At 32.6% G+C, this 25,952-nt stretch overlaps 1 protein-coding gene across 4 annotated transcripts in view; it reads left to right on the top strand.

The window, feature by feature from the left end:
* BRINP3 (BMP/retinoic acid inducible neural specific 3) overlaps positions 1–25,952 on the top strand; it is a 400,272-nt gene that overhangs the window by 24,053 nt on the left and 350,267 nt on the right.

Genomic DNA, 25,952 nt, shown 5'->3' with positions numbered 1-25,952 from the left:
ATGTCCCGTGAATACATTAAGTAGAAGAGTGTACAAGTGGTTGCCTGATGGATTAGATTATATTGATCTATGCCATGAACAACATTTTATGTGAAGTTATTACTTCAATTTGTTTATTGGTGATAGACTTTTACAATTCCTAGTTATTGGTTTAACATTTATGAAGAAGCACATTTGTTGTGCATTTTTGTGTGTCTGTATCTATGTAGATACTCCTATATAAATATTTTATTTTATTCTGTATGTGCACCAGAGGGCACTCTGCTTGTTTGCCTGTGGTCATTTGTACAGCATTATGAGAAATTTATAAATCCTATCAGCAATGTATATTTACAGAAGAGACTGAGTGTCTTGAACAAGTTCCATGAAGCATCTACAATTATTGTTTTGCCTTTTCAAAAATAAAAAAAAAAATCTCTTATTCCATGCAGCCATAAAACTGTCATAAGCCTGATGAAAAGATTTACTCTATTTTTTAAATAAATGAAATGATGAAGCCGGGCGTGGTGGCTCACGCTTGTTGTCCCAGCACTTTGTGAGGCGGAGGTGGGTGGATCACCAGGTCAAGAGATGCAGACCATCTTTCAACATGGTGAAACCCCGTCTCTATTAAAAATACAAAAATTAGCTGGGCGTGGTGGCACGTGCCTGTAGTCCCAGCTACTCGGGAGGCTGAGGCAGGAGAATCGCTTGAACCTGGGAGGCGGAGCTTGCAGTGAGCTGAGATGCACCACTGCACTCCAGCCTGGGAGACAGAGCAAGACTCCGTCTCAAAAAAAAAAAAAAAAAAAAAAAAAAAAGGAAAAACAAGAATACTACAGATTTTCTTTATGAAATGCAGCAGAAATTGTCAACATTTTATGATTCTGGGTTCATTTATTTTTATATGTGTTTATTGATTTAGCCAGTTTTTCTTCACAGATTGTGTGAAGCTACCTGAATTTAGAATTGTAAAGATGTGTTAGATTTTAGCACTCTGCAAGAAGATTTTTAACACTCTGCCAGACAAACTGATGCCAGCGCATGTCTCCATGATTTATTGGCATCTGTATCTGGAGGTCTAACGTGCTGTCTTACGTGTGATTGTTGTGGTTTAGCTTATCAGTCAATGAGCTGTGAGCTGCAAACATGGCTTGACATGTTTTTGTTTTTGTTTTGGGACGGAGTCTCGTTCTGTCACCCAGGCTGGAGTGCAGTGACACGATCTTGGCACACTGCAACCTCTGCCTCCTGGGTTTAAGCGATTCTCCTGCCTCAGGTTCCCAAGTAGCTTAGATTAACAGGCACCCGCCACCGCTCCCAGGTAATTTTTGTATTGTTAGTAGAGACGGAATTTCACCATGTTGGCGAGGCTGGTCTTGAACTTCCGACTTCAAGTGATCTGCCCGCCGCGGCCTCCCAAAGTGCTGGGATTACAGGAGTGAGCCACCGCGCGCGGCCAGCTTGACATGTTTTTGGAGGTGCTGGGTTGAATGAAAGAGGCATTATTTGGATAACAGATGTTAAAGGTAATGAACAAAAGTGCTTTGAGGTTTGTTTGCAAGGCTTATATATTGTTTGGTTTTATGCAACTCACTTCCTGGAGACCTTCATTAGCTCTGTGCTACTTATCCTTCCTATGTCTTTACCTTTGTGGCTTGAATAAACATGTAAAGATATTAAATCCATTTATAAACAATGGAGCTAGGTTATAACGTCTTATAAAACCGTTTAAACATTGCAAATGATGCTACGGTTATTGATAGTTGCTATAAAAAGAACAATATAATTTATTCATTAGAGTTCCTTTAGTTTTAGTAAAGTGAGTTTTTGTCTTTAATATTTGTCTTCAAAAACAATTTTTAGAGGGTTCATCTTTCATTAATGTTTGCCATAAAATATAGAATTTGTGAGTACTTAAAACACACAGATGGAAAATTAGTGCTTTCCGTATTTAAATACTTGATTTGTCATTTTAAAGATTGTAATTTCATAAAGTGATCAGCCCAATTCTACTAGTGTTTATTATTACTATCATCAACACATTCTTGGGGAATATTGCATTGACATTGTTTCTGAAAGGCACCAGTTACAAATGTAAAACATATCAGACCTGCTAAAATAATTAAGTCAAATCTATTTTCACGTGTGTTTCTTCATTTCTTCCTCTTCTCCAGCAACATATTTTTATTTTCACTCCAAATATAGAACAGCAAGGACACAGTAATCAAAAATTGCTAAAATCATAGCTAGGGCTAAGATTTTGAAAAATTGTCATCATGTTTGAAAAGGTGTGTTTTTGTCAACTATAACTTACATTTATGTTTTTAAACTTGTGTATATTTAAAGTTATTTACATAATTTGTATCTGAAACTACATTAAGACTTAAAAGATGATTAATTTGTGGGTTGGTCACTGAGTTGGAAGATTTAGAATGAAGTAACACATAACTTGTTATTTGGACAAATATTATAAGCTAGATTTCGAACTATTTTTCCCACTATCCTCAAATTGGTTCCTGAATAAAATAATAAGGCATTTTGAAAAAATTGCCTCATTAAAAAAAATAAAGGTGTTTCTAAAAGTGTTTTTAGTTTCAGAAAGTGAGCTATGCCTGGAGAAATTTTGTCTACTCTGCCACATGGAACAGAGGGACATTTGGCCCCTTAGTAAGCTGGAACCTTGTGTTTGCAGTTGTATTCTAGAAACACTATCCCTCAGGCTGTAAGCCTGTCAGAATATGTATAATTTTTTTCCAGGCCATGGCAATCTTTATTCTTTTAATACATTAGAGGATATCTAGAAAAGAGACTCATTTTTAGTGGCTCAAACTTAGATGCAGTTATCTTGAACCACTAATATGAGTTCTAAGGTCATAGGCTGGCAATTTTCTTTACCATAAAATAAACATTTCACATATGTAAATCTTCAGATATGATGACTCAAAACAAAATTTTTTTTTTTCTTTCCCTAACTTCTACCATTCTTTGGTTAACCACATGTGTAAGTGAATTATGGGAAAATGATACTGATTTTCTTATAATTTTTCAAAATATTATACAGACATGTCATATTATCACAACTTGGTGTCCTTCAGAGCACTCAAATAATGCTCCAAATTTGAGAACAGGAGACAATTGAGATGAATGCTGTGCCTTTCGAGTGTTTTTAGTCATGTTCCTTGAAAAAAATTATATTTAAAAAATGACCAATGAAAGACAAGATTGTCTAAAAAAAGTTAAACCACTATGTGGTCACTTCATATGTGACAGGATTATAATGAAATCTTGTGTGGGAAAGAGTGAACTTCTGAATAAATGTTTCTTTATATGGGTATCCATATGAGAAAAGCAGAAATTTAATCCTCTCTTCTTAACATATTTATAAATCTATTTTATATGGAAAAAGGATCTCAATAGGAAAGGCAAAAATATTAAGTTTTTAGAAGAAAACAGAGAAAAAAACTTCATAATTTTGGGATACATAAGAATCCATTTAAATACAAGTTATTAAGAATTAAAATAGAAGTATTTTTCATCAGGAATAAGAATTGGACAAGTATTTATTGATAAAGAGTTGTTTTTAAGAATATACAATTTTCTATAATAAAAACTATGAGGATTCTGGTTTAAAATGTCTTGAAAGTAGCAATCCGGATACAGCTCACTTCAAACTTCCTGTTAAAATACTATATTAATTATCAGAAGGGAAAATGAAAACTCATAACAACACAGAAAATTATAGTTAATATGTAACTTTCTGCCAGAATATGAGAGGCATTTAAATAGTTATAAGCTTCTTATAAGTTATAACACTAGCAAAACATATTTTAATACTTCAGATGAGCAAGCCCAAATGCCTCAACAAAGGTGGCACTTACCCTAAATACAGAAGGGAGCTGTGTCATTACCATCAGCTAACTACATTACCATCAGCTAACTACTCCGAAGCCCAGAGTTAGATCCTAATAGGAACTTTGCAGCTCCCTCTCTAAGACAGGATCCTACCTTGAGATGTAGCCACAGTCAGATGATCTCTCTCTCTCACTATGTTCGGAGTTGGTACATGGCAAGAATGATGTGGTAGGAGGATATCAAATAAAGATGCCCCATGTAATATTTGAGACATAATTAAATAAAAAAACAAAGAAACAGAAAATATTTTTGTCTATTTAAATTTTAATTTATTTGTTTGCATGTATTTTTATTTGCTAAATTTGGCAACTCTAGAAGAGAATACATGAGTACTAGTATTAATGATTCCATATCTATGACAAAGAACAAGGACTTTCAGAAGTAAATTAGGAACAGGGAGAGGAATAGCCTTTAATGTAGTTAATGTTGTTTCCCCTGGACTTTCTTGTTCAGATTGTCAGAGAAATGAATGTCAGGGTAAATTCCACCTCAGCTATACACTGATAATTAAGCCCAAACCACTATACATCAGTGCACTCTCCTGCAAAACAAAGAAAGAATTGGAGACACTGATCAATACATGCTGTTTCAGCAAAATCTACATATTGATAGAGCCCTCTCTATTCCACATGACAAATAAAATAATACAGTAATATATTATATATAATACACGCGCGCGCACACACACACACACACGCTATAATACAATAGCACCTTTGACTGGTAGTATGTGACAGTTTGAGTATCATAGTAGGGAGACCATGCTTTTATCGAAGGAAGGTAACAAATTTTGTAAAATAGTCAAATGAAAGAAATAAATATCTTAAAGATTTAATAGAAGAGATTACCTGTTCATGATCCTTCTCCCTGATATACACATACACACACAAGCACACATGAATGCTTAGTCTCTTCAATAGATTGTAGGAAATTGTGGTATCTCTAAAAACAGAGGAATATATGGTAAGAAAAAGATAGGGTGAAAATAAAAAGGAGTTTGGAGGATGTGATAATAATGCAAATAAAATAAAATGTAGCAACAGAAATGAAATTCACACTAAAAATTATCACACAGAGTTTGGTGAAAAATAGTAAATATTGTTTTAAAATTTCAAGGAAATGTTAAAATATGATTCTTGGAAGAGGCAGTATTTAACAATAAAGATAACTATTAAGTTTAAGTGACCTAGGGTTATAAACTCTGATAATATAAATAAATACTTAGAGATCTGAATTTGAGTAAAACCTTAGAAAAATTAAGCAGAGCTGAAATTCAAATTTATTAATATTTCCATTTCTAACCAGAAAAATTAAGTTTCAAATATTATTGCTAACCTTAAAAATAACAACTTGCAGATGTAAAAAGCATTATGTGTATTTTGAAAATTTCCTGCTACATATGAAGAGAGACATATCAAAAGTTTAAAAATAAATGAAAATGATAGAATTATCAAACTTGAAACCAGGTGACCCGAAAAAACAAAAATATAGCAAATGTAATAAGTGTAAACATTTCCAGCTCTAAAAATAATTATCATAATCAGACTTAAACATTTCTTTGAATATGCTACTTTTAGCAAAGTTAACTGAGATAAAATTAGACCCAACATAAAAAGTAAAAAGATAATCAATTTTCTTAAATGCCATATAACACTACATAATGAATAGTAAGTTATATATAGATCTTCTAGGAGAAACTAAAACACACACACACACACACACACACACACACATAATTGTCACAAGAAACTTTAATCTGCCATTTTAAATTTTATGGACGAAATAGATCACACACCCACAACACATCCCACAAGTGTAGGGGTGATAAGAAAAAAGATTGTTTAAATATAGAATTTAATACAATTGTACTGATATACAGAATTTTGAGCATTAAATATGTAATATGCATCTTAAATATGGTCATGGAATGTATACTCAATTTGACTTTATTCTAACCGACAAAGAAAAATATTAACATAATAAATTAAATATATCCTTGTTTTCAGAATTCTCAAAAATCATAAGAATGCAAATTTAAAACTAGATATTAAGAATAGAAATTTAAAGAAATAAATTTAACTGTTTCCTCAGAAACCTGAAAATTGAGTTTTAATGGTACTAAATATTGTTTTATTTTCAAAAGATATTCAATACAATAGGAAATTCTTTCATATTCCTTCAAATTTAAGTAAAAGAAAACACATTAAAATTTAAAAATGTAAAATAGGGCTGTAATTATTTTAGGATGGTCTTACTTTTTTAACATATACAAATGCACACTAAAAAGACTACAAGTATTGCACCGAAATGTTTGAGTTATTTCTTGTGTAAAGTTTTATAGGTTTTCCCTCATACTTTTTTGTGATGAATATGTGTAAATGTTATGATCAGGAAAAATATTAGTTGTTATTAAAAACATTCGGATGAGCTGTAATTTATTTGAAAAGTCATTTGCAAGTAACTAACAATGAAATTATGATTTACCAGGGTTATTTAGGAAAAAGTTAAAAATAGAGTTAAAATAATGAAACATAGTTTCTCCTTTTAGCCTTAGCACTAATTTTTAAAATAATTATAATTAAACATATTCGTATGTGAAAGACAGACTATAACATAAGTCAGAAGTGTTTGGGGATCATATCTATATGTTGTGTATATATATACAGAGAGAGCTATAGGGAGAAAGAGGGACTGCAAAACGTGTGTGTGTACGTACATATCTATATTTTATATGCATAGTGCAAAAGGTGTGTGTGTACATATATATCAAACAATATTTAATTCCAATCTCTTCCCCTTTTGTAGTCTGGAAAAGGGAAAGGGATTGGAATTATTTCTTATTTAAGAAATTAAAAAGGAACTAATACATCCTATTTCTAGTATATAATAAGCTATTCACAAATATATATATATAAGATATTCAAAAATGTTGGTTAAAAATTACAGTGTGTATATATATATACTATTTTACACTATTTATATATAGGGTAATAGTCTGGACTCTATCTATCTATCTATCTATCTATCTATCTATCTATCTATCTATCTATCTATCTATCCATCCACCTATCTATCTAGTCCATACTAGAAAAGGAAAAGAGATTGAAATTAAATATTGAATTTTCATTAGGTAATTGGTGCTTTCATGTTATCTTTTTTAATCCTATAAATAGCTGTAATAATTTCCATTTTATAGATTTAGAAATAAAAACGAAAACATGCTGAACTTTTGTTCGCCCCTGATATCCATGAATTTCTCTTTCATGTATGATATTGCACTAAAATCACCTTCTAACTTAAATTATGAATACGTGGAAGACAGAACTTTTCCCTTTTTCTGTTTTATTTATTTAATTTTATACATTTTATTTTTTTATTTCTATCTTTCTGTCTTTAATTTCCTAGAGCAAGCCAGTTGCTCAACCATCAAAGGCACTGGCTTTGCTTTTGGATATGCTGGATTTAGAGACCAATGCGCATCCCAATGAAAATATTTCCTCTTGACTATAAGCAAGGAGGTGTGTATTCTTTTCTGTCTTTGACAAAATGCAACTGTATTCACTCAGGTTTGTAACTTAATTTCTCAGACCTCAGTCTCCTCATTTGTAAAAGTAAGGCTGCAATAGATCTCTATAGATCCTTTGAGCTATAAAGTTCTATTTTTTGGCTATCAAAAGCAAAAGGAAACATCAGAACAAATAGATGTAAAGGATTAAAACAAAAATGTACTGTGGTTAATTCTTATATCTGCATTTATCTGCAAAAATCACTTACAAATACTTCTTTATAAATAGTATATAAGAATCTCTTATACCTCTTATATTTTTTCTTTGTGTATATTGGAACATAAATTGTGTAATTTTTATCTTTCCCCCACCAATCTAATTTTTTCCTATTTCTTGTATGTTATATTGAAGAAGCTATAGTAAGAAGGAAGCTTTTTATCCTAGTTGGTTGGTTTACTATAAATCACTACACTGTTAACACACTTGGTGCAATGATAAATTAAGAGGAGTATTCTAGGTAGTGATTTTAAATAATAATCAAAATACATTCATAACCAAAACCATTTGAATACATGTGTTCAACGATATTGCTATATCTCTAATTTTGAGATTAAACCATATAATACATTTTAATTTTTGTTACTTAATTATAACTCAGATCTGAAATATACAGTTACCATTGGGAAAATTTCAGTCTTCTGACTATATTACAGTCAGAAGTAATATAGAAATATAAAGAGTTTAGAAACTATAGTCCACTGTCAGAAGAATCAGTTCTTAATGAGAATTGTGCATTATCTTGTTACTATAAATTAAAAAGTTGTGCTTTTGTAATTAAAACAATTTACAAGTAATAATTTTTAGTTTAATAGTGTATTCATGTTTGTTACTATTATAATGACAAAATAAACAAGATTGCTAGTTAACACAATTGTTTACAGAATGGAAAACAACAATTATGATGTTTTGGCATTTAAAAAAATACTTTATTTGATTATTTTTCTCTATCTAATCCCACTTTGCCAAGCACTCTAATTCTTCATTTTCATTATCTCTGTGGTCTTCTTCCAAGTGAAACTGCCAGAGTTATTAGACTTGTTCTCTTTTGTTTTCACCCTTCTGGAGCTTTTGAATTGCTAATATTTATTTTTTTAACGAGCACCATTCCAAAAATGTGAATTTGAAAATTAGAGGAAAAAAACTGGGTTTTAACACTTTGAAGGGTTTCTTGATGTTTTTCTTGAGTGTGTGTGTGTGTATGCACACGTGTACTTAAATGAAATTTAATGAGAAGAAAGTGATTTGCATTATGATGTTTCTAAGTTACAAAAGATTCTAAAATTACATTCATTATGTCTTTTCTGCTTTTATATAAAAATAAAATAGCAATGCTAATGACAATATTTTTCAATCAAGTTTAAATAAATTAGTCCTAAGATTAAGTTAAAATATTATCTTTCATTTTAATAAGCATCTGTGAATACAGGTAAAGATTAGACCCTCATTTTCCAATTTTACTTTTAAAATTAAAGCTGAAATGTGTACTGAGTATTTATGGTTTATAATAGATATTAATTTATCCAATATCCATAGTTAGACCAATCTTTATAGAAGTAGCAAGTTTTTCAGTTTTTTTAAAATTTCCCTGCTTGTTTTTTAATTTCCCCAAAGTATATTTTTTAACTTCCCTATAATTTTCAATAGGAATTATAATTCCATAATGTGCTTTAGGATATAATAATTATTCGATAAAATTACGTCTCTAAAACAGTCTTACACCAATTAATTAGTAATATTTATTCATGAACTTGCTTCTCTTACTGACGTGATATGTGATAATATAAAAATGTTAAAAAATATTGGTTGAAAAAAGTTACACAAAGGACGTACATATCTTATTAAATATTCCATTCATTTATTTCTCCAAATTTCCCAGTAAACAAAGGCAATATAAAAAGCTTACTATTTTTGGCAGGGCGCAGTGGCTCACGCCTGTAATCCCAGCACTTTGGGAGGACAAGGTGGGCGGATCACGAGGTCAGGAGTTGGAGAACAGTCTGGCAAATATGGTGAAACCCCGTCTCTAATAAGAACAGAAAAATCAGCTGAGCATAGTGGTGCGTGCCTGTAATCTCAGGTACTCGGGAGGCTGAGGCAGGAGAATGGCTTGAATCCGGGAGACAGAGGTTTCCGTGAGCCAAGATCGTGCCACTGCACTCCGGCCTGGAGACAGAGCAAGACTCTGCCAAAAAAAAAAAAAAAAATAATAAAAATAATAGTAATAATAATGATGATGAAATAAATAAATATAAAAAAATAAATAAAAAGCATACTCTTTTTACATAAACCTAGGAAATATATTAGTAAGTCTTTTTATTTTAAATGTATAAGCTAATAACTGATTTTTAGTATGAAGAAAAGTTCTCTGAAATTTGAGGGAAGAGACTTTATGCCAGTGAATAGTTTGTAAACTTGGGAAACAGCGTTTGTACACAAAAGAAGAAAATTAGATTTAAACAAAACATACGCCACTAAAATTCATTCCAGAGACGAAAGAGATTGTTTATGGGTTTTGTTTTGTTTTGTTTGGGATGGAGTTTTGCTCTTGTTGCCCAGGCTGAGTGCAATGGCGCCACGTCCGCTCACTGCAACCTCCTCCACTACCTGGGTTCAAACGATTCTCCTGCCTCAGCCTCCCGAGTAGTTGGGATTACAGGCATGGGCCACCGCACCCCCCCCCCCCCCGCCCGCCCGCCCCCGGCTACTTTTGTATTTTTAGTAGAGACAGGTTTTCTCCATGTTGGTCATGCTGGTCTCAAACTCTCGATCTCAGGTGATCTGCCTGCCTCCGCCTACCAAAGTGCTGGGATTATAGGCGGGAGCCACCACCTAGCCGACTGTTCATGTTTTACAGCAAAGTTCCTGCCGAGGTTCCCAATCAGGTCTGTGTACAGAAAGACTGAAACTTGCTTAATTCAGGTTGGTTATTGCAGCTGAGTCCTGTTTGGTTGATATAAGCTGAGCCTTGATTGGCCAGGGTAGGTAAGTTCTGATTGATTGGCTTCCAAGCTCCAAACTAGAAGTCGCTGTCAAACCTTTCAAACTGCTGGTGGTGAGTGTGGTTCACCTCTCAGTTTATCTTGGCAAGGATAACAGACATTGGTTTGGCTTGATTGCAGAAAGGGAGGTCCTGTGATACTTTTACAACATCTTTCTGGGAATGAAGAGTCCGTGACCCACTGCTCCCTCATGCAGGTATGACTGCCTTGTTCTGTTTCAACTTTGAACACCCCAGTTTGCCAGGGTGTCCATTTTGTTTGCCAGTAGAGGAGATACTTTAACCTAGGGAAAGGGAACGTTTTATACTCTTCAGGTCCTTTTAAAGAATTCTCAGCGTTCTTTGAATATTTTCTTTTAGTCAAGATACAGAAGGCTGGCCAGGCGCAGTGGCTCACGACCGTAATCCCAGCACTTTGGGAGGCCGAGTAAGGTCAGGAGTTCGAAATCATTCTGGCCAGTATTGTGGAAACCCATCTCTACTAAAAATATAAAATTTAGCCGCGTGCGGTGCTGCACGCCTGTAGTCCCAGCTCCTTGGGAGGCTGAGGCAGGAGAATCACTTGCATCCGGGAGGCAGAGTGTGTAGCGAGCCGAGATTGTGCCATTGCACTCTAGCCTTGGGCAATAAGAGCAAAACTCCGTCTCAAAACAAAACAAAACAAAAAAGGTTACAGAAGGCTTCCACAATATTTGAAAGTATTTCACTAGTTTATTGTTAAGGCACCTATAGGTCAAACTCGAAAGTATATACATGTACACACACGCACTCACGAAGAAAATACACACAAAGTAATCACACACGCTTGAAGAAAATACACAAAAAGTAATCACACAGACGTAAGTACCTTACTTGTTTTCTTTAAATCCAATTTTCTTCTTTTGTGTCCAAAGTATGTTAAATACTTAGGCGTGTGTGATTACTTTTTGAGCCTTCTCCCTTCATTTACACATATTTGGAATCTATCTATTTTCTTCTCTTTTGAAATAGTTGAAAAGAGTCAAAGAGAATGGCCTGGGCTTTGCATATCCTTATTGTGACAGACAGTTCCCTGGCTGCTCATTTAAATAGATATTAGTAGCTAACTAATTAAACTACCTCTCTTGTCAGCCAGAAATTAACAAAGGCTTAAAAAATTAGCAAAATCTCTGTTTAGCTGTGGCCTTATGTGCTGACGGTCTTATCTGAAAGACACACACAACTATTTCCCAAAACAGAGTAGAAAATTAGATTTAAATAAACATAAAGCATTAAAATTCTTAAAGTATTTTCTCATGAAATGTAATCTTTCAAAACTTAACCATTATAGGAAAGTAAATTTTTAAAATACAACAATAAGTTTAAGACTCATAGGAATACATTTCCATGTTTATCAATTAAAAAAGCAAAGAGACTATAATCCTTTTTTGCGGTGATCTTTTCAGGATTTAGGTTTTTTTTTCCTCCCAAATAAAACCAAAGATTGAAAATGACATTAAAATGTAGCTACTCAAAGCAATGATGTTTAACTCATGCTATCTGATTCCCATTTATAGTATAACTGTCAAATGATCATCTAACCATTCTTTAAATGTTTCAAATTACTGGGAACAAACCACATTCCAGGGTGTACTTTTCTAATCCTATCCCAGTTCTATCTCTTCAATGTTTAATCCAATGATAGCACTCAGACTTCACATTATTATTCTCTTTTATTGAAGTACTATTAGGGAGAACTAGATTCTCCTACTCTTGAGAGCATTGCATGTGTTCGTATCTCATTAAAAATAATAATAAAAATATATTTGACCCATTTGAGAAATCTGTCAAGAATTTTCTTTTCTTGAAAATTATACTGAAACATACTGGTTTATTCAAAATATGCACATTTGAAAGGAATAGTTCCTATGTATTCATTTGCATCACTGACAAATATCTTAGAATAACAATAAAAAAGTATCCTCAATTAAATAATGAGAAATCCTCCAATAATTAGATAATTTTCAGCTTTTTGTGTAGGTACAAAGCCCTTTATGGAAATTGCAAAATTCCAAAGCTTTGAAACTGGATCATTTTCTTTTAGCGCATTTTGCTTTGAAACTTTCCTTGACTTTGACAGATGTGAGATATAGTTTTTATTTTTGTATTGAATGCAAAATAGTCACCCTGTATTGCAAGGATGCTGATATACTTGATTATACGTTACTGCCTCACATTCCATTGAAAATATTACATAAGATACACTGTGTGTTCCTCATTTCCCTCTAAAATATGGAAAACTCTGAACTCTGAAGCACATTTGACTTCAGGGGCTTCAGATACAGCACTGTGACCCTGTATTAACTTCTAGGTTTTTTTTTCTAGCTTCTCTATTATGATATTATGTTTGACTATGTCAAATGTTGCCATAATATTCAAGTATTTTACAGAATACTGACTGATCTTATAGATCTGTTAGTTTAGCAGTCCCACCTAAAGAGAAAATAAGTGAATTTCACGATTTGTTTTTTTTCTTTTAATCTAACTTTTTAGCCTATAAAAATACAATCTAGGACGTCCTTTTCATTTTTGTATATTAAAATTGTATTTTAAAAGATTTCCATTTTTTTATTAGAATTATTTTCTCATAAGTACTTTGCAAATGTTTACTTTGGTTGTGACTTCATAATCCTCATACTTTATTGATAAGTTTTTCAATCTTTTATTTTCCAGTTGACTTTTAACTTAAGTTAAATTATTTATTTTTGCATTATGTCAACTTAATCCAGCTCGTTTGGACTGGACAGGTAAAGACAACACATAGTTGGATAGAGAGATAAGTTGATATTGTAGAACTGAGGTTTCATGCTTTTATTGACCATTTATTCTTTGTAAAAATGTACAAAATTTTATCAGCCCTCTGTGTCTTTGAGTCCTCATCTAGTAAATGAAGATGACAGGGCATTCTCTAAGTTTATTTCTCACTATGGCATTCCATTAAAATTAAGTTTTACCGGTCACCTTTCTGACATAATCTATTTGATAATGTTGATATATAGAATAACATCACTGTGTATAGAAGTTAAAAGTTTCTAAATATGCCGTAGAACTGGCTGCAGGTTTTATTTCTTTAAGGTCAATACTTAAATTGTTTTGAGTATAATTTTGTGATTTACATAATTATATTGAATGAACACTGTGGCTTAATATAAGGATATCAAATTTTTCTAATTTCTAAAATTCATGTGTAATTTTTTTCAAGATAAATCCTATTTGCTTTTAAAAGGATAAACTATTTAAATAATGCAAGAGATATGAATAAAACTTATCAGATGATAAAGAAATTTCTATTGTTGGATTCCGGTTGATTATATTTTTAGCAAGTCATGTGAATGGATTTTCTTTTATTTTACAAAAATTACAACTAGCTGTTTCCTATAATCAAACTTTATACAATCAATGAATACATTTTATACTACATTATACCTTTCTCAAAATCTGATTTTTGATAACTACTGGAAGAAATACAGTCTGTTATGTTAGCATATCTTATATTAAAGTGGTTATTCAAAGTATTGTTCTGTGAAAACTAAAGTACTATGATTAGTTCTTCCCTTTCAGTCAAATCAAAAGAATCAAAATGAGAATTTAAAAATTCGCCAACGACATGGGAACTTACAGCTTGAGACCTGTTTTTGCCATTATTTAGGAATGCTTTATTATAGGAAAGAAAATTTATTATTGATATTATAAGAGGTTAATATTACTTAAAAACTCAAATTTTCTACTTCTATTTCTGGCATCTGTTAAGAATTAGGATCACATTACGTTCTCTTCCTTGGCAATGTTCACAGTTTCAGCTTTACTGTTTAGGCCTTAGGTTATCTGTCTTCTACTTCTGGCCCCAGTCATATCCCTTAATTAGATCGCCACACAGCTCAACATCTTTCTACCATTAATTCATTCAAGCACACATACACATACACACACACGTACTATCACAGACCTTCTTAAAAAATTTGGAATTAGATGCTATTTCTTCTGCCTTGGAGTAAAATTTTGATCTGGTTTTTGAAGACATGACTTATTTGGTTAAATATAAAATACTCTTATGCCATGCTTTTGTTATTTAACACTTCAAAATTTAAACTGGAGATTCAAACCAAAGTAAGGCACTGAGGTTATATAAAAAACACATTATATTAATATACCCGGTTTCAGTTGAAATACTCTTCATTTTCCCTTTATTCTACTATTCATATGAACATTATGCCTACTTATGAGCAACACTTTTTTCTCTCCTAGGAAGAGTGGAAGATAAGAGTGCAGGGTAAGTTACATTTATTTTTATGTTTGTTGGCCTGCATTGTGTCAAAGCCAAAAGGGAAGAAACATACTCACCTACACCTTCTCCCCTTTTGGGTCATCTCCCACATAGATACACAACTCTGAAAATGCCATCATTAGACCGATTAGGTAGAAAGAATAAACTTAAATCAGAAAAGGACTCTTTAATTTCTACTCTGTCATAGGCAACCAGGGACAAAAATGAAAATAGAGAGGCCTGAAAATACCAGTGGAATATCTTTCTGGGGTCTGAGATTTAATCCCGTGAAGGAGAATAAGTTACTTCCACAATAGAGATGATATTAACCTATCCTTTACTCTTGCTGTCACTTAGCCTACATTGATAACTGGCAATGTCACTATTATGGCATCTTGAGAGGGAACATTTATTCATCCTTGGTTAGTGCCTTTCTCCTCATTGTCAAGGGTAACTGTTCACCTTTGCATTTTTGCCTGACACAGCACATATCTCAAACTAACATGCTGTTCACTAATCACTATGGAATTAAATTTAGTATATATCAACATTTAATACAGGGAGAACCTTTGTGAAAATTATCCAGTGGCTTTAATATTATGGTGCTTATGTATTTCATATAAAATGTCCTCTAAGTCAGCATAAGCTACAAATCAAGCTTCATGATGGATTTTTGTAGCTACAGTATAAGTTTCCCAAAAGTAGGAGTCAAGAAGAAGTTCATCTTTTTGATAATGCAGTTTTGAAAATTTTGTTAATATGGAAAAGAAAATGTGTGGCCATTATATTATCCTAGTTTATATATATCGAGAGAAGTGATGAGAGATAGAGAAGAGAGAAAAGCTGTTGATAGCGTCATCTTATATCTAAATAAATAAATATAAACCTAAAATCATATATTTGAGATTATCTTCTTTAATATTTTAGTTATTTTTATAGATTTTAATTATAAAAATATTTTAGGTATTTTTATACTTTTGTCGAAGCAACTAAAGGTTTCATTTAATATTATAAAATGATTAAAGAATGATGCTATAATAACTTTTGCAATGGGAAAACATTTTGTCCAATTCCAATTGAAATACTCTTCATATTTTCTTTATTCATTATTCCCTAGATGGGAAGATAATTTAGAGATTATTAATTTGGAATCTTTCTATTTTATAGTTTTGATTTTATTGTGAAATCTTGAGGAGTGAAGTTATAATTTTTCATATTACCCATATAGAAATATAACCCACTGATATTTGTTTTAGAATTACTTTTGTAATTATGCTATATAAATTATAAGGAAAAATTTGTAACAAAATCCTGTGGAACATTATCTTTTGAAATATTAGCTCCTTAAGTCCTCTACAATATATGTTGTAGTTTGCAAGTCTATTAATATAAACGTAAATGGATTAATTGCATTTCCATGTATTTTTAAACAGTTAAATTATATACCAAGAAGTTATTAAATATTTTCAAAGATAAGCATAAAATTACTTAAATACTGAAATTGTTGAATATTTACTTTTCCGAATAGCATTAAGACAATCTGTTGATAAGATGAAGCTGATTTTATTCTTACCACTGCACATGAGTGTATTACCATAACAGAGACTTTAGTAGTAGGTCAGAGGGGAGAAGGGAAAATTGAAACATTAATTGAGGTTTTATGTTTTTTTGAAACTGGATTTATTAACGTGGGCAGAGTAAGGTTTCATTAGGATTAGATAAGGACCCTGGATATGATAGTGTAGGATTACTGGACAGAGCAAAAGAAGGATTTTGAGGTCAAGGATTCTAAGAGTACTGGAAATAAGTCATTGTTTGATGATGCTTTCTATTGAAGAGCCTATAAATCTATCAGAGAGATCCTGGAATAATAAATGAAGTTATTTGAAACTTACCTTCCTAGGCAAGAATTTCCTGGAATAATAAAGTTATGTTGATTAAGATGTTAATGTAGACAGTAGGTTGTTTGCACGGAGATTGTTTGTGTCTAACAACTCTGTGGTTTTGTTGGAAATAGACAAAAGCCCAAAAAGTTAAATAAATTGTCCAAGGTCTTGTATCTATTTGGTGGACAAGAGAACTAGAAAGAACTATTTTTTCACATGTAATATTTCAAAATATTTCATATTTTGATTTTTTTTTTGCTGAAAAAAATCCATTGAAGTCATTTAATTTTTAATGAAAATATGGTAATATAAAAACCACCATTTAAAGAAGGGCTCAATTTAAACAATGTTGATTATACAGATTGCTTTAAGCAATACTCACTTAGGTGAATACTTGCCTTCATAAAATGGGCAGATATTGTAAAACTTCTGTAACTTATATTGTAATTGCTTACTTATCTGATAGTATTACCTAAGGCTATATGTTTGTTGAGAGTAAAAATAGTATCTTGTTTATTATTATAGTTTCAGGATGTAGCAAAAAGACATGTGCATAACATATGCTCAATAAATGCAATAATGACACAATAAGAGCTTCCACCAGATGGCACCCAGTGTCTGTAGTTCAGATTAATTTATCTGCTTATTTTCAGCTATGGTCAATTGAGCCAATTGAATCTCATGATTCTATTTGCTTGATATGATTTTCAACCAGGCATATTTCCTACATTTAATTATTCGTTATATTGTATGGCATGAATTATTCAGATAATTTTATTTAAGAATAGACATTTTATGTAAGATCATTTTGCAAAATAAATCATAATGCACTGTTATATGCCCCACATATTTGCTATTTATCATTCAAAAATGATAAGAGATGTAAATTTGGATCTCCTTTCACTCTTTTATTGGATCTTATAATTTAGCTTAATTAAGTTTATCCCATAGGTCTGGGTGATTTTTATCTAAGAAGGTCATGGGACTATTGTCCTTTTCTAAGACTGTTGACCACATACATTTTAAGATCCTTGCCTCTGGTGTTGTCCACCTATGGTTTGGTTCATTACACTAATTCCCCCTTCTTTGACCTTTGGTTAATCCACATAAAATCAAAATAGAACAACAAAAAATATGCTTCTGATTCAATGATACTTTAATTCCCACTTGTCTGTATCTAACTAGGGCAAATGATTTCTTCATATTCATGCATATGTTAACAGATAATTTTAACAATAGGGTATAATCATGACTTTCTTAGAAATATAAAATAAGCATGAACAAAAATTTTATTTAACTCATTGATGTGGAACCAGTACGAAGTTATAACTGGATCAAAGGAGAATTGAATCAGGAATACTAAAGTGAATTCTCAAATAGATGCGTAACTAATTTACTCCATCATGGGGAGAGAAGTTGATTATCTCCCTACCTTACAAAATCTATTTTGTCTATGGACAAAATCATTTGCATTTTTATCAGTTATCTAAAATTTATAGGGTTGTGAAAAGCTCAATGGCTATGGGAAGTGCAGTCCCCATAAAATAAAATAACCAGGGAATATGTGCTTAGACTATGCCATGTTTCTTGTTTCTCTAACAAGAAACTTGTCATGATACAAATATGGTATTCCAGGTAAGGTTTTGGTTGTACAATTGATTTTGAACTAAATCCTGGTAAGAAGAAGGACAAGTTTTTATTTACCCATATAAATAAGTATCTTGCTATGAAAAGTAAAGAGACAGCAACAGATTCTGAATCCTGGGGTGCCAGTGAGAATTAGATGTCATTTTAAAATGTTTCATTTTGGTTTACAAAAACATACATTATGACATTGTTGTGGGTTAAATAGTTTATCTAGAAGATTAAACATTAATACAAAATCCACAATAATTCTAACCAACTAACCACAGTAACATTTTCTTAATTTGTTCACTTATTCCTATATAATTATTTTTTGGTCTGTTTGATCTTGGGTTATCAATGTCAAGAATCTCTCTCTGCTTCAAAAAAAAAAAAAAAAAATGAGTTCTGGAAATCCTGACACAGTTCACTGATACAATCTGAAAGTTGTCTAAGTGATGTCTATTTACAAACCTCTTAGCCAAATGTCTATTTTTTAAAGTGTCAAAAGTTTGAAGTATCTGGTTCAATGTTATTCTACACATTCTGGCTGGTAGTTTATAATATCTTTTTCAGGCAAGCATCAGAATAAAACAATATGTGTAGAGGATAGAGATTTAAAATGGCTGTGTTAATGCATTATTGATAACTTTCAAACGTGAGAGGACTGATGCAGTTTCATAGCAGGAACCATTTCATTGATTAGGAAGTTTGTTTTTGTGGCAGGCAAATAATAAAGCCATTCTAAAAAGAAATTAAGCAAAATACGCATTTTTTTTTCTATTTTCTCCATCTAAAATAACCAAGGACATCATGAAGCATCATGAAGTTTTCATAGAGCACAGAAAACTATACTGTTAAGTCACCAAATCTCTGCTATGTAGGCAGATTAAACAAAAGATTTAGAAATTTTTACGTTAGGGCCAAGGCATTATTTAGTATAGCATGGAAGGAAGCCCATCAAATTGAACAAACTTTACAAATATTTAACACGTTGATAGTTTTTCAGACTTGGGTATTGTAAATCAAGGCAAATAAAATTAATTTTTCAAGTTTTTACCTTTATGGTGCTTGTTCATATTCTGGAGCTGACACTTTACTGTAGGACAAATCTTGGGGTTTCTGAAAGGTCAAAACCAATTTTACAATAATAGGAAGATATTATTTACATTAATATGAAATGCATTCCTCTTTCTATATTTAAGAGAAACTATATCTATCTATCTATCTATCTATCTATCTATCTATCTATCTATCTATCTATCTATCTAAGAAGGTCACGGGACTATTGTCCTTTTCTAAGACTGTTGACCACATACATTTTAAGATCCTTGCCTCTGGCATTGTCCACCTATGGTTTGGTTCATTACACTAATTGCCCCCTCTTTGACCTTTGGTTAATCCACATAAAATCAAAACAGAACAACAAAAAATATGCTTCTGATTCAATGATACTTTAATTCCCACTTGTCTGTATCTAACTAGGGCAAATGATTTCCTCATATTCATGCATATGTATATATATATATATTTCTCAGCTTTAATGTCTATAGTATAGACATTATATATATATAATGCCTGTCATTATAACCTAAATAGACAGAAGCTCTTTGGGACCCTCAGTAAGTCCTGAGGATGTAAAAGAGTCTCAAAGGAAAAAAGATCAACACAAAAACTTGAAAAATAACAACAAGGAAACCTAAAGAAACATAACTTTGGGCCGGGAACGGTGGGTCATGCCTGTAATCTCAGCACTTTGGGAAGCCAAGGTGGGCGGATCACCTGAGGTCAGGAGTTTGAGACCAGCCTGGCCAACATGGTGAAATCTCGTCTCTACCAAAAATACAAAAATTACCCATGCATGGTGGCAGGCACATGTAATCCCAGCTATCCCGGAGACTGGTGAGGCAGAACCCAGGAAGCAGAGGCTGCAGTGAGCCGAGATCTCGCCACTGCACTTCAGCCTGGGTGATGGAACAAGACTCCATCTCAAAATAAATAAATCAATAAATAAAAATCAATGAGAAAATAAATAACCATTACTTTAGGTGAAACTAATGTTTGCTGGTAAAACAAAAAAAATATGGTTGCTTTACTCTGATAATATTACTCCTAGTGTAGTGTTTACTACTCATATTAGTTATAATTTTTAACCAAGGTAACTAATTTCACAGAAAACTGGGGTGGGGATAATTGAGAACTTTCCACAGCTCATATTTTAGCAGACTAGAAATCCTCAAGAACACATATAATTCAACTTCTTACAGCACACACATCTTTTTCTCACCTTTTTAAAGCGGCAAAAATTTAACATGTTAATTAGCATAACCAAAACTTATAGCCTTTATATTGTAAACAATAATTAAAAAGTATATAAAGGAGCAATTACAAGATTGATATCTACTTTTCGGAAAATTGGAGGTCAGAAGACAATGGAATGAGGTAGATAGGTAGATAGCATAATAATTTCAGATTGTGACCATTGCTGTTAGGTGAATAAGGAGAACTGAAAGGGGAAAACTGAGAAAGGCAGAGATAGGAATAGAAATGGGTCTAGGGGCCGGGCGCGGTGGCTCAAGCTTGTAATCCCAGCACTTTGGGAGGCCGAAGCGGGCGGATCACAAGGTCAGGAGATCGAGACCATCCTGGCTAACACGGTGAAACCCCGTCTCTACTAAAAAATGCAAAAAAAAAAAACTAGCCAGGCGAGGCGGCGGGCGCCTGTAGTCCCGGCTACTCGGGAGGCTGAGGCAGGAGAATAGCGGGAACCCGGGAGGCGGAGCTTGCAGTGAGCTGAGATCCGGCCACTGTACTCCAGCCCGGGTGACAGAGCGAGACTCCGCCTCAAAAAAAAAAAAAAAAAAAAAAAGGAATGGGTCTAGGAAGGGTTATAGTAAGAGATGATATATCTGAAAAGGTGATACTGAGCTGAGGCCTGGAATATGAGGTTGGGCATATAAATGCTGAAAGGGAAGAAAACACATTCCAGGCAAAGAAAATAGCAGAATCACTCATCAGAAAAAGGACTTGGAAGACAAGGAACACGATGTTAGAGGGTGTTAATCTTAGATGAGGTTAATAAGAACCCAGAAAGTAGATTGTAGAGGCTTTCAATGCCAGAGTTAAGTTCAGGTATTATTCTAAATGAAGTAAGAGATCATTGAAAGTTTATAATCAGAGTCTTATTGATTGATCTGATATACTTCTTAAAAGTTTCTTTGGCAGTCCGAAGAGAAGGAATTATAGAGCGAATAATAGCAGAAAGAAGCTAGCAACTGTAAAATTTGCAGTAGTCTATGAAGAGTAGATGAAGATGTGGACAGGGGTCCCTAGAGCAAGACTAAAAACTTCCACCTTCTTTAGTTCTAATTTGGAACAATATTCCTAACTACTCAGTTCATTAGTGATAAGTCGGTTAACAAAACCATGTGTTCTAAAATAGATTTTTTGTCTCTATTTATTTTTAATAAATTTGACATAATTGATACATGTTTATGAAACATCTTATAAACTATATATTTTTCATAAAAATTAAAAGCAAACATAGACTATGTTTATAATTGATTAATACAAACAACTAATCTTTTGCTACAGTCTCAGGTAACAGATATGACCATTAAGTGTAAATCTTAGGTAAATTTCAGCTTCTAGATATTTAATCCTAAACTGTAGCAGATCCATTCTTTTGTTTGTTCTAATGACAAATGCACAAATATCTACAGATGGATTAAATTAGTATTCAGCTGAGAAACATGAAAAGAGGATCATGCCTCTATTTACTCCTGTAGACGCGGAAGCTTTAACTCAGTCCCACCTCTTACCGTGGCAGTAGAGTGGTAGGCAAAAGCAGAGAGTTCTTATCTTGTTCAAAAAGTATCAGCCCCAAAATGCCATGTTCTTTTATGCTGAAATTACAGACACTGAAACACACATGGTGCCTTAGAGGATGGAAATTTCAGATGAATAGTTGGTTAGAGCTTAATAATTTAAAATCATGGATTTCACTTTTGTATGTGTGTGATATGGCCTCTGAATATCACCATTTTTTAATGGCTCAAGGGTGAGGGGAAAATTTTGAACAAATAACTTGCAAGCTGCATGTTATGGCCCTTAAACTAACTTATTTTGGAAATAGAAGAAATATACCTCTAAATGGCAACCAGAAATTGCACTGTTTTCAGTTGGAGTAGAATTTCACTGGAGTAGAATTGCACTATTGTGTTGAAGATGTAATTTCTATTTTTTTAGGTAAGAAAGCTATATTTAGTAGGCCGTAATTTGACTCATGTGAATGAAGACAGTAGTAAAGTATGGATAGAAATATTATGTTTTATAAAAAATGGTCAGAGATTTACATGTTTGTTTTTTGCAGTTTTGTTTATTTCGAATGCACCTTTTTCCCTATTTGTGTGTATATATGAACATGTTTGTTATGGTATTCTCCTGGTACCTTTAGTATAGTCCTGTTAATAGCATTATTTGGTTCTTATTTTGGAGTGAAATAAATGTACATTAGAGATCATAAGCTTAGAAACATTTTTTTTCTTTTGAATTATTTCAGCATTAGCGATAAGCTTTTGAATAATATTTTAGAATAAAATGCATCATATTGCAGATTAATATTGATATCATTTGCATTATGTGGCAGAAAAACAAATACAATGACACAGCAGAAAACTCTCTAAAAAACTGTGGTTTACTTCTGGTTTCTGAGCATGTGTGTGTTCATTTTCCCTAGCGATTTTTTCATTTAAAGTGAAATCTTCACCTTTTTTTGTTTAATAATTTATTAATATAATTATTTTAAAATAAACAAGGCCAGATGCTGGGGCTCACACCTGTAATCCCAGCACTTTGAGAGGCCAAGGCTGGCAGATCAATTGAGGTCAGGAGTTTGAGACCAGCCTGGCAAACATGGTAAAACCCCATCTCTAGTAAAAGTACAAAAATTATCTGAGCATGGTGGCGCACACCTGTAATCCCAGCTGCTAGGGAGGCTGAGGCAGGAGAACAGCTTCACCCAGGGATGAAGTTTGCAGTGAACTGAGATTGTGCCACTGTACTACAGCCTGGGTGGCAGAGAGAGTCGCCATCTAAAAATATAAATAAATAAAAATAAATTTAGAAAGCAATTAAAATAAACAATAACACAAAATAAATTTCTGGATATTTTCTTTTAAACTTGCTTACAAATATTTGAGGGTGACCTACACATAGAAAAAATCAAATGCATTTAACATCAATTGATTAAGCAACAGCCATACTAAATGTATTAGACAACATTTTCACTACATTTCTGGAATTATTTTTATTAAAAATAATGTTTTGAGAATTCAGAAATGCACTAACTTTTAATCATGGTCCTCAAACTAACATTCTTTCTAGAGAGCTAGTATGTAGTATGTCATAAATTATCTATTTCCTGAGACCTTCCAGTAATTACCACATTATCCTATATTTCTATGAGACATTATATTACTCAAGAATAAGTTTGATGAGTAAAAAAAAAACTTATACAATTATCATTTGAACAGGATAAACAGATTTAAGTAGTCTACAGCACCATTAATTTGATGTCTTATAAATTATACATTGGGATTGAACTGTTTCAATTTATAGATTGACTCCAACAGTGAGAACCACAGCAATTTAATTCCTTGCTTCATAAAGCTAAATTATGTTTTTTGTCAATACTTCAGCATTCCACACTGAGAAGAAAATGTAGTATGCCATCACTGCTTTTGAATCTGATGATCTTTGAATGTCTTTGAGAATTGGAAATTATCCCTTATAATGGTTGAAGTTGCACAGCTTAGGTAAGAGAAACTCACATGTAATACTAAAACATATTTTAATTATACAGTTTAGCTATGAGGCTTTGACTTCTTCCCTCTGCCTGCATTATTTCTCTACCCAAAATTGGGACTCTGAACTTTATACCATCTGGCTTATGCACACTGAGCCCCTTGTATAAATCTTACCTCTGTGCAAAGAAATGTAGATAAAATTGCCCCACATTGTAGAGTTGAATCTTTCCCTCCTCTATTTTGCTAATTCACCTTGACTTATCCCTCATTTCTGGCAACCTGTGTTCTATGTAATTTCTAAGAATAAGTAATAAACTGTAAGCAGTATTAGCAATTAGCTCTCTGTCATGGTTTTCTCTTCTAATCACATTGTGCACTTTCTTTATTTCCCTCTCCCTCTCAAATTTGACTGCTGGCAAAGTGCCTAATGAAGAGCAAAACTGACTGACTTGAGATGTTTGAAAATGTTTTTTCTCTGATTCACCTAACCTCCGGTAAAAGTCAAATTTGAAGTAAACATCTATATTTTGTGATTAATGCTGACGTCTTCATGGGGAAAAACAGATGAGATTAGGTTAAAGTGAACCAGTTTTTCTTAGAAACGTCCTAACCTTCAAATGTCAAGACAGTATCTATAGATATGAAATATTTCTAGAATCTCATGTAACAAGATTATGTTTTGTTATGTTCCTTAAGTATATGTTTAAGACTATAAAAATATATAGTAGTAATGTAACCCTTTAAAAACCAGGTAGATGTAATTAAAATTTTGGCTGGGTTTTGACTCACATCTGTAATCCCAGCACTTTGGGAGGCCAAGGCGGGCAGGGCAGATCACTCGTTGTCAGGAGTTTGAGACCAGTCTGGCCACGATGGTGAAACGGTCTCTACTAAAAATACAAAAATCAGCCTAGCGTGGTGGTGGTTTCCTGTACTGCCAGCTACTCAGGAGTGTTACGGAAGAGAATCGTTTGAACCCAGGAGATGGAGGCTGAGGTGAGCTGAGATCTCCCCATTGCACTCCAGCCTGGGCGACAGAGAGAGACTCCTTCGGAAAAAAAACAAAAAAAGATGTGATTAAAATTTAAAAATCTGTAGATAACCTGATACAATTAGAATAACATTTACAGGAAGTAATGAATATAACAACTACAAACAAACAGTGCAAAATTATATTTGCTGAAAAGTGAGTTTTCATCTCATTTTGGACCTCCACTCACTGGTTCTCAGTTCTTTGTTAGGGGAAACCATGATTTCACTTAAAAAAAAAAATTAGCATATTTTTTGTAGTGGTTGCATAGTTTCCAAAGTATGTAAAAACCACAATTTATTAAAAACATGCTTCTATTGCTTATACATTTAAATTCTTTCCAGTCTACGATGAAATGAGTATCTTTACACATATGCCTTTGTCCACAGGCACTGACATATCTGTAGAACAGGTGTTTATAAAGATACAAAATTATATGCATTCTAAATTTTAATATTTCTTCCAATGACTTTATAGGTTAAAATGACAGCTTGTTTAAATTTGTGTATCTTTATTTTGAAGTGAGTTCACAAATCTTATATTTTCTTCATATATGTTGACTGAATGAATAAATGTAAAGTAGCTAAAGAAGCATCTGATTTATAGCAAGTATTCAATGTTTTCCTCCATTATTTTCAGCAATAGTTTAAAAAGGTTATTTTGAACATATTTTCGTGATCTTAAACCTAAGGCCTTTAAGCTTTGATTTTAACAAACATGTATTGAGAATCCAATTAAATGCTTTAAGCTATATTTCAAAAAATTTTACTTGGAAAATATTATTGCAATAAGTTTAATATGCCTTTGTTTTATTAGTATTATTTTCAGTTGACCCATAATAATTGTACGTTTTTATGGAGTACAGT

The sequence above is a fragment of the Macaca mulatta genome, chromosome 1 (genome assembly GCF_049350105.2).
Source record: "Macaca mulatta isolate MMU2019108-1 chromosome 1, T2T-MMU8v2.0, whole genome shotgun sequence".
NCBI lineage: Eukaryota > Metazoa > Chordata > Mammalia > Primates > Cercopithecidae > Macaca > Macaca mulatta.
The sequence above is the reverse complement of the archived record's forward strand: the minus strand, read 5'-3'. Positions and strand labels throughout refer to the sequence as shown.